The following is an 11,516-nucleotide window of genomic DNA, read 5'->3' as shown; positions in this document are numbered from 1 at the left end:
ATCCATAGCTGAAATCCCTTCGTGCATGTAACAGTTCTATTTTAACGTGCCATCCTGCCAGCGCGCGGACAGGAGGGTAGCACTTGCTCTGCCGTGCCAATGGCAGGAAGCTGCGCGCGTGGCTTTGGGTGCCTTCTCCGGGCGACCCCGGGCTGGGGGCGAGGTGGGCGGAGAAGCCCCGATGAAGCAAAGAGTGGAAACAATTGCTTGCACCCAGGCTCAGTGTTGTGAGCACCATCCTCAGGTGTCCCTTAATTAATAGCAGAGGGCTGTTCTCGGGAGAAGGAGCCTCATTTACCATCCAAAGGGTAGCAAGGCAAGTGTGTGCTTGGCAGCTTGTCACCTGTATGCCAAAGACATCGCCCACTGCGTTCCTCGTTCATTGGGGCTCGGCCGGAGCTGGCAGGAGCATTTCCTGGTGCCCAAAGCTCCAGAGCAAATTTGCTAACGAAGATGCCGTCTGCACAGAATTGCTGGAGCAAGCCTGGCGGATCCGTGCGTTGGTTCTTGTGGTCTCCTGTCTCATCTGTCCCAGCAAATAAAGCTGCTTTCTGCTCTCTTCCAGAGGGGGAATATAAAGGGTACTAACCCAGAGCTTAGGGGAGCTACAATACCCTTGGAGGAAAGGCCAGGTCTGGCTCTTTCTCCCTACCGGAGGGCTGGGGCATGCCCTTGAGACTCTGTGCTGCCTGGCCCAATTAGCCGATCTAATGAGCACACCTTGTTTCTGGCCTTTGCCTCCTTCCCCTGCTCTCATGGCTGATTCTCTCCATCTTTCCCACCTCCATTCCCTGCCTGGCTCTGCGGTCCAGGGCCCCTTCCCCCGCAGCCTCCCTTCCCCGGGGCAGCTCCTAAGTCCTCCGCACCAGCCAGTAAACCAGACCAGTACGGAAACATCTCAACAGTCATCAGCTGGCATCTCTGGGGGTTCGCTGGGCCCCTTCTCTGCCGCGGGCACCGAAACGCTCTCAAGCCCAGGGTTTACGCTCCGAGAAGCCCCCTGCGATCGCTTTCTGCTTCACCTTCTCGGCGGTATCAGACGAAGCAGCACAAGTTCAGAGGATGCCGCGTTCCCCGCGCAACCCCTGGACCCGGGGAGCACACGGGCGGCTCTGGCAGACTCGGGCACCTCCCCGCCTCTCCCCTCACATGTGTCGTGTGGCAGCTAGGACTCAGGGGCCAGTTAGCGCTACAAATAAATGGTAATTACATTACTGGCCTTTTAGCACTGCCTCTGAAGATATTAATAGCCATTAGCACCCTGCTGGTTAGCAATGCACTGGTGTCCAGGCAGCCAGCCAGCAGCCTCCACAGGCCACCTCCGACCCCACCCCCCGCCAGCCAGCTAATTTGCTCCAGGGTTTTTAAAGAGAGAACAAGCAAGGAAAGAAGCGGCACGCAAATGTATTTACACGAAATTCATAGGGTGGGAGAGTTACTCTTCAGGGATGAAGCTGGCAGGGATTTCAGCGCCGGAGAAAGCTATGCTGGTTTCCCTTCTCTGGGGCCTTCTACAGCTCAGCCTTGATGCATGCGATGGAGACAGATAAAGTGTCAGTGAAGGGGTGTGTATGGGTACTGCTGGGCAAGCCCATGGGGGGGTCAGAGGTGTGTCAGAGGCGTGCCAGGGGCATGTCAGGGTGGTGTCAGGGTATTTCTGGGCAATCTAGTTTTGGTGGGGGGTGTCAGAAGTGTGTCAGGGATGTGCTGGGGTGTGTCAGGGTATTTCTGGGCAGCCTAGCTTTTGGCAGGGTGTGTCAGAGGTGTGCTGGGGGCTTTGGGGGCTTTCTGGGTGACGTAGTTTTTGTGGGGGGCATGTCAGAGGTGTGTCAAGGGTGAAGCGGAGGGTGCCAAGGGTGTCAGGGTTGTGTCAGGTTATTTTTGAGCAAACTCGTTTTTGTGGACCGGGATGTGTCAGAGGTGTATCCGGGCATGTTTGGGGTGTGTCCATTTATTTCTGTGCAAACTATTTTTTGTGGGGGAGTGTCAGAGGTGTGCCAGGGGTGTGCCAAGGCTGTGCTGGGGGCGTGTCAGGGTAGTTCTGAGTGATTTTTTGCAGACAGTGTGTCAGAGGTGTGTCAAGGTTGTGCTGGGGGGATGTCAGGGTGTTGCTGGGAGTTAGCTTTTGTGGGGGGCATGTAGAGGTGCGTTGGGGGCATGCTGGAGGCATGCCGGGGCTGTGTCAGGGGTGTTTTGGGGGGGGGGTGTCAGGGTATTTCTGAGTGAGCTACTTTTTTGTGGAAGGTGTGTCAGAAGTGTGCCAGGGGTCTGTCTCATGTGTGTCAGGGTGTTTCTGGGTGAGCTAGTTTTTTTGGGTGGCACTTGTCAGAGGTGTGTTGGGGATGTGCTGGGGGCATGTTGGTGGTGTGTCAGGCTGCTTCTGGGTGATCTACTTTTTGTGGGGGTCATGTCAGAGGTGCGTCAGGGGTGTGCTGGGGGTGTATCCATGCTCAGCACATCTGGACTATTCTTCAGGCGGTGCACCCTCTCGGCTGGAAGGGCGACAGAAGCAGAGAAATGGAAATCCAGAGAGGGAGCATGATGCCAAAAAGGACATATCCGTCTATAATCTAGGGGAAGACGATGGGCATCTGCATCTCTCCTCAGCACCCAACCGTACTTGCCAGCTGCAGTCCTGTCCCTCGAATGCATGTACATCTAGCCGGAATTTGGGGCTAAATATTGGCTGGTTCAATTTACGTCCTGGAGAGCCAATGAGGGATAAATAGCAACATGATTTACAGAGCGCTTCAACCACTTCCTTGCATGCCCACAGGAGACCGGGGGGGGACCTCAAGGCCTGCTGTTTCCAGGCAGCAATGTGCCTGGCTGTAAGCCGAGACAACAATCTTCTCCTCCTTGAATCCCTTCCTACTCCTCAGCCTCCTTTTGCTGACCTGGGGTGCCTATACATCCCATGGGGTTTAATCCTCATTAAATGAAATAGGTTTATAAAATTTAAACTTGTTTGTTTTGGAGTGTCACATCAGTGTTTGCATGCATAGGTTTTCAAACAAATTAAGCTTTGAGCTGGGATGGATGAAGGCCCCTGAATGAAAGCTAACAGATGCAGGGCACCAACCTCCTTCAGGTTCCTCTGCCTTGTTCAGAAGGTCTCTTGGCTTCAGCAGGTTCCAGGACATTCCCCACATTGGGCTCCAAACTCTCTTTGCAAAGGGAAGGATCTGAAGAGCTAGTGAGCTGTTGGAAGCTCCCGCCCTGCCCTTTCAACCCCCCAGATTTGACTGCAGCCCCATTGGAGCTGGCACCTGGTAGTTCCTGCAGGCCCCCGTTGTCTCCTCTTGTGCTCTATTGCTCGTGAGATTTGCTGTAACACTCACTGTGAAGATTGTCCACATCACCATATCACCCCAGTTGAAAGCAATGGACCTTCGCTCTGTTGAGCTCCAAAAAGCAGTTGTCTGTTTTGCCAATTACCATGCAGTTCCAGATATCAAGTGAAAACATTTTCAGATCAGATGCACAGGTGGACATTAATCAACAATCGAAACCTCAGCTGGTGGGACTCAAAAACAAAACCCCACCTTGCCTCTTAAATACAGCCTCATTAGTCTGGAGACAGACCATAAATTGGTGCATATAGTGAACAGCCAGTAATCGCGGGATGTTAGCAGATGAAATAGCAGCACTTTGCCATGAATGACAAATCATTACTTGTTCCATTCCCCATCAAGTGTAACGCCATTAATCACGTGGGGGGAATCAGTGGACTTGAAGATGAATATCAGCAGCCAGATGCTGTGTGTGTGGCCTGCTGCCGTGCATGCCAGCACCCGCCCTGATCGGTAGGGGGGGTGGCTGGTTGGCTCAATGTCTGCCTGCAGGAGCAGGGAGCGGATGGAGGGGGAGTGAAATCTGCCTTCATTTACAGAGAAAGTGCCTCGTTGTCAACATCATCTTCACCACCTCAGAGCAATCAGACAGCAGGTTGTTGGGGTAGGCATCAGCTATGCTGAAGGAACTGGCATCCGTGGGTAGGGGCATAAGGTAGGATGTGTTATAGTTTATATCAAAGGTAGGCAACCCCGGCACGTGTGCCAGAGAGTGGCACACAAAGGCATTTTGCTCAGCACACGTGCCTCGAGGAAGGAGCCAGAGCAGCACTGCCACAACAAGGATCAGACTCCTCATGGCTCTCCGACTATCTGTCCCCGGCACACCAACATCTTCAAGTTGAGGTTGCAGGTGTTTTTGTCACTCTGCCCACATACATTGTTGACCCCTGGTTTATATTATACACGTCCTTGGGCACAGGGCTGTCTTTCAGGGCCCGGGGAAAGTGGAGAGTGTGGGTGGATGCATAGCTCTGCAGTGGAAGTTGGCAGGAAGCTGTGACCACCTGATGGATGTGCACAGACGTCTGTTGACTTGGCTTCATGCTAACCCGTATGTAGGCATGTGCGTGTGTCCATGCACATGTTCACCTTGTACATCCTAATGTAGGAGCGCACATGGGGGGAAGGAGAAATAAAACATCTGTGTGGATGGAAATGGGGCTGGGAGGCAGGGAAGGGGGCACAGTCCTCAGGTCCTGCAGTGTGCTCCCAAACCACCTGGCAGTCCTGGATGGGGGACACCACTCTCTCCTGATACAAGCAGACAAGTCAGGGGTGGGGGATGCCTCGATGCATCATCCTGTCCATCTCCTGCCAGCTCAGGATTGCTCCCTAATGCAAATGCCAGCGCTCTGTCCACTCTCATTTTTTACTGTCTCAATGAATAAGGCTTTTTCTCTTTTAAGTTTGCTGCTTTTTGAGCTGCCATTTCCTCCACTGTGTGTGTAAGTTATACCCTTGCGTCTTCTCATGCCATTTCTGTCATTGCCCTGGCATACCAAGCTGGTGCCAGTTACACCACTCTTCCCCTTACATTTATTGTCTGAACACCTGATGGCCAGCCAAGAGCCTAATTAACCCCAAGCAGTCCAACGGGAGTTGTCCTGCCTTCGTCCCGCAAGAGTTTGGACCAACTTGTCTTCAAGTGTGAATGAGCATGGGTGACCAGAATGCTCAATCCATGGGGATAAGTGATGACATTTGTTTCCGGGGGGGGAAAGAAATCTTCATACCTCCCTCTCTGAATATCTTTTGGAAGCCAGCAGCCAGTTTCTCTAATGCACAGCCTTTTAACTCCACTTCATAAGTAGTACCTGCTCCAAAACTCTCTCTGCGGCTTTGGGTGACGTCATTTCAATCAATTATGCAGAGGCTGAGAAGCGTTTGAATTGGTCAAGAGTGGCCACTTGAAGAACAATTAATAGCGTTAACGTTACCGAGGAATGTTACCCGCGCGCGTTAAATGCTACAGGGCAATGACGACAGCGTCTGCAGAGCAGGTGGCAAGCGGCCTTTGAACGCTCCTGTCTTTTCTCAGCCTCTCCCTTCCCCAGTGATCATTAGCTAGGTGGAATCAAGAGCCCTAAAGGTCACCACACAATACACATCGTTACTGTCCTTTAATGGATTTTCCCAAGACATGATTATTTCTGAACCAGAGATTCTGCAGCTGCTAATACAGACACAGATGGGTGGCAAAGCAAACCTGAAAGTCCCGCTGGCGTCGATCGGGGGAGCTCAGACAAACATTAACAGTCAGTGACAAGGGCTCCACAAGCAACACGCTTAACGCGCCGAACCGCGTCATTTTTCATTTAGTGTGAGAAGGGCGAGCAAGGGGCCGCAGCGCTGGTGGAGGAGGGGAGAGACGGGCTGCTGCTTAGGGCACTAGTCGGGGACCTGGGCCAGTCACTCCGTGCCCTTCAATCCTCCTCCTGCAAAACGGGGACGACAGCATTGACCTAGCTCCTGACCCCAAGTCTGAACACATGGTAGACCGGGAGAGCTCAGATACCGCAGTGCCTGGGGCCATACCCATGTGACCTTAGGTGCAGTTAGACAGGCGAGTGTGGAAAGCGGGGCATCTGGTCTCTACCTCGGGCAGTAAGCTTTGGCGTCAAAGTTTTACCAGCTTGTGCTGAGAGTGTTGGCCAAGTTAATTCAGCTCTAATCATAGACTCACAGAAAACAAGGGTTGAAGGGAGCTCAGGAGGTCACATCCAGTCCAACCCCCTGCTCCAAGCAGGACCAGCCCCATCTACATCATCCCAGCCAAGGCTTTGTCTACTCAGGTCTTCAAGACCTCCAAGGATGGAGAGTCCACCACCTGTCTAGGTGACCCTTTCCAGGGCTTCACCACCCTCCTAGTGAGAAAGTTTTTCTTAATATCCAACCTAAACTTCCCTTGCTGCAACTTGCACCCGTTGCTCCTTGTCCAGTCACCAGCACCACTGAGAACAGCCTCCCTGCACCCACCCTGCAGGGAGCTGCAGGTGGTTCAGGTAGTGGTGCAGGGGATGTCAACCAAGCCCCCGCATTTGCAAACACAGAGTAGTGACAGAGAGCCCAAAAGGACATTTGTGACTCTTCACAGGACCCCCTGATGAGGCACATGACCACGTGGTATCTCAGCACCGGCTGGCGGGGTGGCATGAAGATGTGCCGAGCCTGGGCCTCGAAGAGCTCCCTCCCAGGCAGACATGGGGGCCCTGGCGCTGCACGGAGCCTGGTGTGGGCACGGTGCCGCCAAGCAAAGCAAAAGGACTGTGGTTGCCCCACTATGTGTGCAAGGGGGAATGAGGGACTGTGTGGAGAGGCCCACGAGGCCCGCTTACCTTCCACAAAGTGGCAACCAGCGATTTTTCTTTGCATGCCCCTTGAGCCACCACTTGGATGCTTGAGGGGTATGTCCACCCCATTCGTACCCAGCGTGTTAAACAAGGGAAGATGTCCCCACCAGTTATTTATTGGATCACACTTGGCTGGGAGACTTCCCCACATCAAACCCCCATGCTAGAGAGATCGATTCCTCGCCAACCAGAGCTCCGCATCGCCCCTTCTTTCCACCAGCCTTGCGGAGCATTGTGGCATAAGTGATGAGAGTTAACAAACTGAAAGGGACGTGGCATCATAACAGGACTTTTTACGCCGATGCGAGGCAGAACTATATTTACGATATTAAACGCACTATAACAGCACAGATAATATCATAAACCTCATTTTATTAAGTTAGCTCCCAGTAAATCCGTCTTACCCAGAGTAACGCTCCCATGAATCTGCAGGTAGCGGAGGAATGCTGTGGTAAACCACGCTGCGCGATTAACTCCAGCTTTATGTTAGCGCCAGCCCTTTTACTATAATTTTACTATAATAGCTAGGTCTCAGCCTTAATTCTATTAGGGAAAATGTCCCGTGCTGCTGAACGTTTAGTGTAATCCCTCAAATGAAACACAAACAGAAGCATATAATCAGAAGATTTGAAGGAACTTAAGTGTAATGATGCCCCGGCCCTCTGTACTGTGTTTAGGAATATGACTATCTACGCAAATACGGCCCCTTTCAGTACGCAAAAAGTATGCTCTTTCTGCAGAGGCCGGCAGCCATTTTGCGTTCAGTTCAGGGTAGACTGTCTCCGACGGGAGACACATCATACAATATGCTCTCTCTTGCCAAATTCACTTTTTGGTCTTCTTTTAATCCCAAGTCAAGGTCATCCTAACTGAAGGGGTCTCCTCGCTGTTATGTAGAGCAATGTGCAACACTCCCCCCTACTTTAACGGCAGAACAAGGCAAACAATTTAGCGTGCATAAATTATTCAATGAGCACCGATGCTTTCCTTGCAAGCTGATTGTGATCTCTGCAAATACATTGGCCTTGTAAAAGGATCCAAGAGACTGGCAGTCTTGACCTATACCTTGCTCGCAGTCAGTTCATGGTGAGAATTTGACGCCTAGCCTTGGAAATGCTTGTTGCGTGGTAAGTGAGATGCACAGATCACACGATCTGTATTCTTGTTACTGCCTGTTTGAGGACCCCAAGATGACAACTCCTTCAGGCAAATGACTGTTCATATAAATCGTATGTAGGTGCCTAAAACAGGTATTCCCAGTCTCCAAGGAGGAATTAAGAGCCACGACTTAAGGAAGTGTGGAAACGCACAGTGAAGGTTACTTGTAGCAACAGTCAAAATCTAACCTTTCCATGGTAAGCTCTGTGGAATAAGAAATGCCATGGACTATATATTTGGCTAGCACAGCGCTGTGGGTACATCACAACACCATCATGCTTTACGCACAATGACATCGGCTGGTTTTAGAGGGGTTTTGGGCTCACCTAGAGGAGAGAGCGGATGACGGCAGACTGAGCCGCAGCTCTTTTCTCTGGTTTACCTGACCGCCCTGCATTTTCAATATTTTAATGGTAAACTAAGTTGCATCTGGTCTTTCTGTGACTCACGATCTTCCGGCTGCTCACCGTGGCACTGATCCGCCATGTATCGCCGCGTTTCTGCAGGCTAGCTACCCGAACGGTGCTCTCAAGACGGTAAACAGAGTGATTCACAAAGCGGTGGCAGAAGCTAAAAGCAGAGCAGTTCCCGACCCCGAGAGCAGCACCAAGATGCTAAATGGGATGTTGCAACAACAAAGCGACCGGAGGATTTTCAAGCACAATATGTCATCCGGGGTCTAATCAGGCTCGATAACCTGTAGCAGACAAGTCCTCCCTTTGGTTTCCGACATCCCTCCCTCCCTTTCACGACCGGTTGCAGTCTGTTATTTCTTTATTTATTGTCAACAGAGCCACGGCAGAAGACAGACGGTTTCTTTCCATAGGATCCACAAACAGGGTAAAACAAACAAGCAGACTTGATTTCTTTTTTTTTTTTTGGATGACAAAACAAGCCGTTGCCCTAAAATCGAGATGTTGTTTAAAACACAAATACAAAAAGCAGGAGGTAATTTTCAAAAAACATATGCTAAGCAGGGAGGCTTCTGTTTTGGTTTGCATCTTCGTGCCAAAGAAAGCAGATACAAGGAGGGACCTCAACTTTTTCCTTGCTAAGTTGGGAACACGAGAGCAACAACCTTGTGTTCCTGCTTGAGAACAAGCTGTTCCCCAGGTATTTCAGGGCCATGTCACCCAGCAGTTATTGCTGTGTTTTATTGTTGACCTGCAGCGTGAACTTAGGTAATCACCTTTCCTCCCTGCCTCAGTTTCCCCCCTCTGAAAAATAAAGTTTACAGCTCTGGCTCCCCCCACAGAAGAGCCATAGACCAGGTTTATAAAGCACCTTTGGGTCCTTTGGCATCAAAGCATCTGTAAGCGTGCAGTGCTGTTATTTAGTATATCTGATATTTATTATTGCTATTATTTCCACACTATTTCTGGTCGCAGCTATAACTAAGAAACTCAGAGACAGAAAAAAAACCCTGCAATGACTTTGAGCTTCAATAAATTTCTGCTTTAGGTTTACATTTTTTATTGGATCTCTTTCATCTATCCCTACTTAAAACAACCTCACAATTGAACCCTGGGTCTGTTGCCATTATGATACAGCCCACTGTTTGTGCGACATGCTCTGCACCTATTGGAATCGCTAATGCAACTTTGCATTAACCATTCTGCTTGGGGTGTGAATTACTGTGTTTATAAAAAATCTCCATATTAATGTCTGACTGTAAATCATTCTACTGGCTCCCTTTATTAATAGCTTGATTCCTACTATTCCCAGCTGCAAGGCATTCAAATTGCAGTCACTGTACAGAAAATAGCCTGCATCCCATTTGTTTATCATCTAAACTTTGTAATCTTGTTGTCTGTCAAAAGCGCTGTGGTCCTTGGAGTTAACCGTTCGTGGCAACAAGAGTGTCGGCTTTTTTCCCCTTCCGTGCTGAGGGCTCTGGTAGAGTCTAGGAAGGAATATTTAATGCCTTTTTTCAGTGTAAAAATGTAGTGTAAAAACATGGGTGCATGAGTTATCTTGCGATGGCTTTAAGAATCATTCCGCCTGGACCCGGTGCGTTAGCTCTTGTAAGTTAAAACGGGAAGGTGAACTAATCTAAGCTCCTGATGAATAATGCTCATACACAACTTTCGTTTTTAAATGTGCCCATACATTAGTGCATGAGTCAAACAACATTTGTTGGGTGGCGGAAGAATAGAAAACCGGGGATGGTATTTTTATGCCTTTGTGAATCATTATTGTACACAATATTTTCCTCCAGTGCGCTTTTCCGTCCTAACATTTTTTCTGCAATGAAATCCATTCAGCTGTACTGGAAATGCAGGACTTTATAGAAAATCTTTAGCAGTGCAGGCACAAATGGATAGCTCTTATTTCCTCTCGGCAGCGTGTGGAGTTGCAAAGGCACTGCCAACAAATATTTACCAAAAAAAAACACATTAGGAAGACAAATGACAATGAATCCAAGCACATGCATACGCTCAGGCACCTGAATCTGAGCAAAATACATGGATGTACCTTCTGGCAGCACATGTCAAGGCATCCGGCACACAAGCATAGCAATGCAAATATATATTCAGTTAAATGTGCCAGCAGAATGCATGCAGAAAAACACACATACACACATTCACTTGCATGTACACGCTCGTAAACACACACACACACACACAACAGTAAGAAGCAGGCCCACATCGCCCATGTCGTCCAACTCCCATGAAAAAAAGCACACGAGCATGGGCACACCAATACTCGTGCCCACAGTACCACAAATATGCATGCACGATGCATATACACATGCCCTCAGATGTGCACTCACAGAGGAAAAGGCACAGCTCTCTAACCAGCACTTTGTAATGCCGGCTTGGATTTTGGTGCTCTGCTTTTGCCAGATTTGTTAATGTTTAATTAGCTGCGCCAGCTGCTTGGCCTTTATAAGTTTTCGGATGATGTGTGTTTCCTTTGTTAGCCGGATCGCTGTCCTTTCTGGCTGAGTTGCACTGCCCTGTCCCCTAGAACCCACCATTGTCTGCTTGGTTCATTATGCTCCCATTGCTGGGTGAGGTACGCGGTACTCGCTGCAGGCTTTGTATGGCTGCTGACAGCCAAGCCGAGCTGGACGCCAGCCTGGGCTTGGATGAGGATAAACAGAATGGTGCTATGTTTCCCCTTCATCCTTCTCATCTGGACTGGAGCAGAGAGTGACCTTCTACTTTGCAGATTATTGTCCCTGAGAAACGGGATGAAAACCAGAGGAGTCGCTAAGTAGAAGAAAGGATTTCCAGCCAGCAGCGCCCAGACACGGATTCTGTTCCCTCTGGCAAAGGGATTGTAAGCAGCTGAAGCAGAATTGCTGCCTGATGGCTGAACAATGCTGTGTTTTTATCAACAGAGCTGAAAATCCCCCCAGGAAGGGAGCCCAGGAGGACTCTCTCTGGTTACACATTCCCAGCCATGTTTCCAGAAAGGCTTTGTGAGCCGATACCTTCTCTGGAGCTTCTCTGGCTCGAGTGCTTCATCAGAGAGAAATTCTATCCCCGAGCAGCCCTGGGCCTGGGGTGACTTCTCCTGCTTGGATGATGCCACTAGCTCACTGGGGGGAAATCCAATAACAAAGCCCCCATTGATCATCTCCAGAGCCACACAAAGCACCTCCAGAGAGCTTGGCCTTTGGAGCCGACCAGATTGCTGCAAATGT

The sequence above is a fragment of the Crocodylus porosus genome, unplaced genomic scaffold (genome assembly GCF_001723895.1).
Source record: "Crocodylus porosus isolate Cpor-Errol unplaced genomic scaffold, CroPor_comp1, whole genome shotgun sequence".
Taxonomy (NCBI): domain Eukaryota; kingdom Metazoa; phylum Chordata; order Crocodylia; family Crocodylidae; genus Crocodylus; species Crocodylus porosus.
This window is presented reverse-complemented; position numbering follows the sequence as displayed.